This window comes from Microcaecilia unicolor, chromosome 8, assembly GCF_901765095.1.
Source record: "Microcaecilia unicolor chromosome 8, aMicUni1.1, whole genome shotgun sequence".
Taxonomy (NCBI): domain Eukaryota; kingdom Metazoa; phylum Chordata; class Amphibia; order Gymnophiona; family Siphonopidae; genus Microcaecilia; species Microcaecilia unicolor.
The window spans coordinates 82,225,182-82,233,216 of NC_044038.1; the positions used below are offsets into that span (position 1 = coordinate 82,225,182).

Consider the following 8,035-nt stretch of genomic DNA (forward strand, 5'->3'; position numbering starts at 1 on the left):
TTTGGATATCAAAAGACTCTTCGTCTCATTGCCAGACAGTATCGATGGCCTCAGATGAGGCGAGACATTCTTCAATTCGTCACCACCTGTCCTGTGTGCGCCCGAACTAAACCAGTAATCGGGGCCCCCATGGGGAAGTTACAACCGCTGTCCGTACCGGAAGTCCCCTGGACAGAGCTTTCCATGGATTTTATCACCGACCTCCCCAGTTCCCGGGGACACACGGTGATTTGGGTGGTAATTGACCGTTTTTCCAGGATGGCCCATTTTGTTACCTTGCCGGGACTTCCTTCGGCGGTCTCCTTAGCCCAACTCTTCATTCAACACATTTTTCGACTTCATGGGCTGCCTCTTCGGATTATTAGTGACCGAGGACCCCAATTCACCTCGCGTTTCTGGAGGGCCTTGTGTACAGCATTGGGGGTAAAGACCCATTTTTCATCAGCGTACCATCCTCAAACCAATGGCATGGTCGAGAGGACGAACCAAACATTAAAAGGGTTCTTGCGAGCATTTGTCAACAAGCGTCAAGATAACTGGGTCTCCCTGCTTCCTTGGGCCGAGTTTGCATATAACCACAGCGTCCACTCGGCCTCGGGAGACTCTCCATTCTTCTTGGTATATGGACGACATCCTCGGCTTCCAGCACCTTTCCCGTCTGGATCTCCGACCCCCATGGTTAATGTAACTCTGGCAGATCTGCAAAAGGTCTGGGAGATGGCCCGAGAACAATTGCAGAGGGCAGCTACCAAATACAAGGACTTCGCAGATCGTCACCGGCGAACCGCTCCAGTCTTGCAACCAGGGCAGAAGGTATGGTTAAGCACGAAATACCTCCGACTCCGGGTGCCCTCTCAGAGATTGGGACCGCGGTATATTGGACCGTTTGCAATCCAATCACGAATTGGAGCTGTGACCTATCGGTTGAGATTACCTAGTACCCTGCGGGTGCATAACGCCTTCCATATTTCTCTATTGAAAAGTTTTCGAGGATCTCGATGGCACCCCCAACGGCAGGAAGCCGAAGATCTAGAAGCAGATCCCGATCCGGAGTATGAGGTGGACGATGTTCTGGATTCAAAGAAGCAGCGAGGAAGGCTATATTACTTATTGTCCTGGAAGAATTTTGGTCCCGAAGACAACTCCTGGGAGCCCGCAGCGAATGTACATGCGCCAGAGTTGATCAAAGCCTTCCACGCCCGGTCTCCTTCCAAACCCGGGCCCGGGGAAAAGGGGGCATCCGGGGAGGATACTGTCCCGTCCCGGGCCCTTACCTGGGCTCCCGCGGTGGGAAGCGATGGTCGACGGAGCCCGCGGGGCCCAGTGTGGTGAAGACGAGCCGCCGACAGGGCCAGCGCTGCCGCAGGTCAGCCCGAGGCCGGCGACCCGCTGGAGCGTACGCCGGCCTCGGAGAAGGGAATACGCCGGCCAAGATGGCGGCGTCGGCGTCTCCCCGGCCAGAACAGACCAGCGGGCAAGCCCCGCCCACTCGCGCCGGATTGGCGCATGGAAGGAGAGACTCCGCCTGCTAGGCAGGCCTGCCAATCCAGGCGCTCCTTGCCTGTCAGGGCCGGAGGGATTGGCCCTTCTTCCAGGGAGGGGATGGACTGGCGGGGAATTTAAACCTCGGAACAGGAAGGGTCCAGGGCTTCCGTTTCTAATGTCAGGAGCCGACACAATGGATTGCGGAGTGTTGCCCTTCAGAGACTGTGTTCTTCTTCATTGCTAGCCGTCCTTGCTAGCCACCCTCAGAGACTGAGTCCATCTTCATTGCTAGCCGTCCTTGCTAGCCACTCTCAGAGACTGAGTTCATCTTCATTGCTAGCCATCCTTGCTAGCCACCCTCAGAGACTGAGTCCATCTTCATTGCTAGCCGTCCTTGCTAGCCACCCTCAGAGACTGGGTCCATCTTCATTGCTAGCCGTCCTTGCTAGCCACCCTCAGAGACTGGGTCCATCTTCATTGCTAGCTGTCCTTGCTAGCCACCCTCAGAGACTGAGTCCATCTGCATTGCTAGCCACCCTTGCTAGCCACCCTCAGAGACTGAGTCCATCTTCATTGCTAGCCGTCCTTGCTAGCCACCCTCAGAGACTGGGTCCATCTTCATTGCTAGCCGTCCTTGCTAGCCACCCTCAGAGACTGGGTCCATTTTCATTGCTAGCCGTCCTTGCTAGCCAACCTCGGAGATTGTGTTCCTTTTCAGTGCTAGCCGCCCTTGCTAGCCACCCGCAGAGACTGTGTCCTTTTAGTGCTAGCCGTCCTTGCTAGCTGTCTTCAGAGACTGTGTTCCTCTTCAGTGCTAGCCGTCCTTGCTAGCTGTCCTTCAGAGACTGAGTTGTTGACTACCAGCCAGGCCGGCCGTCACCCCGCGGTTCCAGCAGTCCTGCTGGCCGCCTGCAGCTGGGGGCTCAACCCTTGGTGAACGGCAGTCGCCGCGGGTGAAGATTCGGGGTGCGCGGCTGTCCTCTGAGGTCTTGCGGGGCCTCAGGGAACCTAAGGGCTCACCTATAACCGACACAGGACACCGAGAGAGAGAGAGAGAGAGAGAGACACCCCACCCCCCTGCACTGAGTGCCCAGACTCCAAAGGAACTTTTTTTAGAGTGTCTGCCAGCATGAGTGCCTGCAGTTAAGAGCCTGCTGCCTTTAGGAGATTTAGCTTAGCAGTCCATCAGTGTGAGTAGAGGGTAGGTGTATAACAAAGTACAAGAAGAAGGGCTAGATAGGAATTTCCCCTGCTTATCTTTTTATTTGAATCTAGTTAGCCCACAAGGTCCTTTGCCAAAAAAAAAAAAAGATACTGATTGGGGTTAGTACACACACCGAGCACATAGAGTCAGGGTTTTCCTTTTTTGAGTTTTTTTGAGTCAGAGCAGTAGGTATCCTGGAGTTCCTGAGCCGGTGAGCTGACCTCGCTAATCGAGGAGATGTGGATGTGGAGAAGACCAAGGTACCCAACGCAAGAGAGCAGCGATGCTAGCGAAGATTTGATATACCGGTAACATTATTGTGTGCACACAAACCGAAAGATAGATATATCAGATCTGAGTACACTAATTAGAGCTGTGTACATGTTTGGGATGTTTTGTGTTATTGCAGAAGTGGGGTTGGGGTTTTGGTAACTGTGATTGTAGTTTTGAACATGTTATTGCCTATATTGCCTTTGTAACCTTATCACAAAGTATTTAACACCTTGCACTACTTTTGTGCAATACTAGCAAACTTTAATAATTGGTACCAACATTAAGGAACATAACCAACAAGTGTTTCTATTTATTTTATCATTTAATAAACCATAATATTTTTTTTCTTGTCAAATCCCTTGGCTGCGTGGAGTTTATTTGGGAACCCTATTTGAAACTGTGACATTCCTATATATTTATTTCTTTAATTAATGTAAATTACCTTGCTCCGCGACTAGGGGGTTTACACTTACTACACTTGCATAGTTGCAGCCTTTACAGGAACCATGGTAAAAATCTGTCTGACTGATCTGCGGTTTTCCCTGTTTTTGTATGTGCCACTTACGGCCTGATATTCCAAAGGATTTAGCCAGGTAGAAGAAGCTCCTGGCCAGTTAAATCACATTATGGACCTCTTTTACTAAGCCATGGTAGGTATACCGCGGCAATGGTGCACAGCAAATCAGCCCTACCGTCAGGAGCTTACCCAGTCATAATGGGGCAACGCCTTGTGCTGCCTGGTTACTGCTGGGTTAGTCCTCAGTAGGAAATGAATTCCAATAGGAGGAGGCAGTAAGGGCTCCCCCAGGAAATGGTCACACACCAAGTGCTTAACTTGGTCTTCTTGTGTGGCAAACCCACGTGCCATTGCTACTGCAGGGGTCTTTTTTTACTGCAGCTTGGTAAAAGGACTCCTATGTGCCTTAGGAGGGGATATTCAGTGTTACTCAACTGGGTACTGCTGCTGAATAACTCCTTTGACCACTGTGGCACTGGTAGGGCACAGCCAGGGCAGTCTGAGGCTGTCCCTGAAGTTATGTGGGTACTAGCAGTAATCAGTGTCAGTGCTCACATAACTGACTGAACAAGTAGGATCATTCAAATAGCAACCTTAATTTTGCCTAGTTAGCTATGCCGGTATGGTACTGAATATCGGTCATGCCAGTATAACATCCAGATAAGACTGCTGAGCTGGATAATCAATGTTGGTGCCCAGACATGGACTGGCATTCAGTATGAGTCTAACTTAACTGATAGTGGTCACTGTTTACAGAAACACTCACTGCTCCAGCTAAATATTGACCTGTTACTATGAAAATAAAAAAATCTATTTTTTAACACAATTATATTTTCTTCCTTAAGACCTTAACCATAGGACAGGCCCTAACAGAGTATCCACATTAATATGGTGCTTTACCTATTGTAGCCACTCTTAAAATGTTTTAAAAACTTGTACTGTAAATCAGATGCTTTGGAAGCATCACCAAAGGGTTGTATACCCCAGCATGAGCAATGAAAACACAGTCACCACTAAACCTAGGGATACAAACTACAACTTCATTGACAGAACTGAAAGTGTAATGCTAAAAGGAATTGAGACATGCTGGAAAGCTTTCCAGGCACTTCAGGAAACAGCTTCGTGAGAATAAGGTAAATATTCTCTTTCTGACTTGAAGAAAGCATTACCTTTGAAAGATAATTTTAAAATGTACTGCGTTAGGCCAATAAAAAAGGAATCATCTTATCTTTTTTGGTTTATTTTTATATTTCTATTTATTACCTTTAAAGTAGACTAACACAGCACCCACACTATTTCATCCTACTGACTGAAGACACCAACATGTTGTGATATGTACAAGGATTTAACTCCTGGGAGGTGAACCACTGATTCCCTTGGGGTATGTGCTGTAGAATAGAATAGTGGGTTATTCTAATTATTTTGTTATGTAGTAAGCATCAGCTTTTTTACAATGTTTGAAATGTTTCTATTTTTTCCCCTTTGTACATCAGCTGAGTATATGTCAGATGCCTCTGGAAGGATTCTCTCTCTTACTGCCTGTTGTGTATGCTTGCTGTCTTGGAATATATCTTTTTCTGCAGCTGAAATGAACACAGGGGTGGGGGGTGGGGGTGCTGTGCTGTTACTCATACTCACTGCGCTGAGGATGTTTTCCTGTGCCCAGACTGGCTCCTGTCCTCGTGCTGTAGGTTCTGCCTTCTGAAAAAATCAAAAAACTTTATCATCCAATATAGAGAAAAAGCAGAAGTGGCTTTCTGTTCTCTAGTACTGACTGTGGCTAGTTAATATTCTGCTCACATTCAGTTCCTTCCTGTACATTTCAGAGCTTGCACACATGTATCCAGCCATGTGTATCAAACTCCAAGTCACTAGGACAGTTTAGACCACTCCTGGTAATGTGCTTTGTGTTTGTAGCAATGAAACATTAATATGGTAAACATATTTCCCCACCCATCAAATAAATCTGTATATATTTGAGACCCCCATGGTACACAAATCTATTTCATGCATATTTATTGTCATAATCCTGAATACCTGACTGGCTATATGTGTCTCCAGGAACGGGTTGAGAAGCTGTGTAGTAGATTATGATAGATAAAGAGAATTACCCAGTGTTCTACCCACACTGCTAAGGATATGTGTTAGCTAAGGATACGTACAAGCTTAATCACTGGTAGGATACTGCTTCTTATCTAATCAGTTTTGTATCTTCCTTCTTTGGTTCTCTGCCATCCTTTCTAGATGACCATACAAAATCCTATACCAGGGGTTCTCAACCCAGTCCTCAAGACACACCCAGCCAGTCAGATGTTCTGGATATCCATAATGAATATGCATGAGAGAGATTTGCATGCACTTCCCTCCTTAGTATGCAAATCTCTCTCATGCATATTCATTGCAGATATCCTGAAAACCTGATTGGCTGGGTGTATCCTGAGGTCTGGGTTGAGAACCCCTACTTCGTGGTAGCCATAGCCCGGGGATTTAATTAGTTCACTATTTGGGTATATTGCATGCATCTCCCTATGAAGACTGGCACAAGGGTATTGGGCACTGTATGTAAACATTCAGTAATATGCCTCCTCCATTCAATTAATTGTCAGGCCTCCAGCTCTTAGACTCCTAGGTTGTGCCATATTCAGTCAACAAATGGAAAGAAAGATAGCATCATGGACCCAAGTGTAAAGGAGCATAGCAGGTGCTAAAGTGTGCTTTTCCATGCAGTTGCAGGAAGAACACTCTGGGTCTCAGCTCCAGAAAGCTGCCAATCATATTTGAATAGGGTCTATTCTGAGAATGAGTATAGAAGCTTTAAGTTTTGGAGATATGGATAAAGCTCTAAGTTCAGGGAGGAGCCTTGTCTTCCTCCCCCAGGGGACTCCACAAGAACACATAGAACTACAGCAGGTGGGTTACTCCACTCTGGGGCCCCATGTGAGCCTTGGCTTGCTGCTCAAGCAGCTAAAGGGAGACAGAGAGACAAACATAGTGGTCAGCAGTCTTTCACAGCTGATCCCTGATGCACAGAGTGCCATAAAAGAAGTGGGATAGATCATCAGGAAGACCTGATCATCAGAGGAGAAAGATTGAGTGAAGCCGCTGCCAGAATACAGTCCTTATAAGGAATAGATTTGGAAGCTGGGAGTGGTGGAACTGGTGAGTGCCAATACACCTTAAAGAGATAGGAGGTAGGGCCCAAGTCTTGGGTGCAGATAAACCTGCCTGTTCTAAGAGACAAAGAGCACCGGGGAACAAAGAGGACTGAGGAGTGAGAGAAAGAGTATAGAAGTGTGCCTGGAGGGCAGGAAATTGGTTTGCTTACCAGGAGAGAGTGAGAGGAGTGAAGTGCAAGGCTTAAACCTTGCCCAAATGTACAAGTATCAAGAACTGATAAAAGAGAGCTAGGAAGCTAAAGGCACAATACAGAGAAGTAAGGATTTTAACCATTCTCCAGTCTGCAAAGAGGTATGAAAGATGTATGAGCTTGAAGTAGAGAGAGGAGACCAAAAGTTATCGACTAACACTTTTTGGTACTTTTTGTAGTTTTTTTTCACTTTGTTCTTATGAACTATTTGTTTCATTAATTTCCTAGCTCTTCTTTTATGCATATTTACACATTTTTGGAGATCCCAATAAATGGGAATTTTGTTATAATGAAAATCATTCTTCCAGCAACATTTTTAGCTTTGAAACTGTACTGTGCCTTTGCATTCGTGACAAAGAGGGACATATTCGAAAGGGGCGCCCAAGTTTTCCTGAGGACAACCTTGCAGGACGTCCTGGCGAAGGGGCGGGGAAACTCGTATTATCGAAACAAGATGGGCATCCACAAAATTTAGGTCGACCTTAGAGATGGTCGTCCCCAATTTTCAGCAATAATGGAAACCGAGGACGCCCATCTCAGAAACGACCAAATCCAAGACATTTGGTCATGGGAGGAGCCAGCATTCGTGGTGCACTGGTCCCCCTGATATGCCAGGACACCAACCAGGCACCCTAGGGGGCACTGCAGTGGACTTCATAAATTGCTCCCAGGTGCATAGGTCCCTTACCTTGGATGCTGAGCCCCACAACCCTCCCCCAAAACCCACTCCCCACAACACTATCATAGCCCTAAGGGGTGAAGAGGGGCACCTACATGTGGGTACAGTGGGTTTCGAAGGGCTCACTTTTACCACCACATGTGTAACAGGTGGGGGGGGGGGGATGTGCCTGGGTCTGCCTGCCTGAAGTGCACTGCACCCACTAAAACTGCTCTAGGGACTTGCATACTGCTGTCAGGGAGCTGGGTATGACTTTTGAGGCTGGCATAGAGGCTGGCAAGAAATATTTGAAAAGTTTTTTTTAGGGTGGGAGGGAGTTAGCGACCACTGGGGGAGTAAGGGGAGGGTGATCCCCGATTCCCTCCGGTGGTCATCTGGTCAGTTCGGGCAACTTTTTGAGGCTTGGTCGTAAGAAAAAATGGACCAAGTAAAGTCAGCCAAGTGCTCGTCAGGGACGCCCTTCTTTTTTCCATTATCGGTCGAGTGCGTCCATGTGTTAGGCACGCCCCA

At 47.5% G+C, this 8,035-nt stretch overlaps 1 protein-coding gene across 1 annotated transcript in view; it reads right to left on the reverse strand.

Moving 5' to 3' along the window:
• The window catches only part of LOC115476703 (sialic acid-binding Ig-like lectin 13), a 141,433-nt gene extending 136,257 nt beyond the window's left edge, over positions 1-5,176 (reverse strand). Inside the window, exon 1 of the mRNA XM_030213234.1 lies at positions 5,118-5,176. The gene's annotated coding sequence lies outside the window, so the exon portion shown is untranslated. The remainder of the gene's footprint in view (positions 1-5,117) is intronic.
• Positions 5,177-8,035: the final 2,859 nt, after the last annotated feature.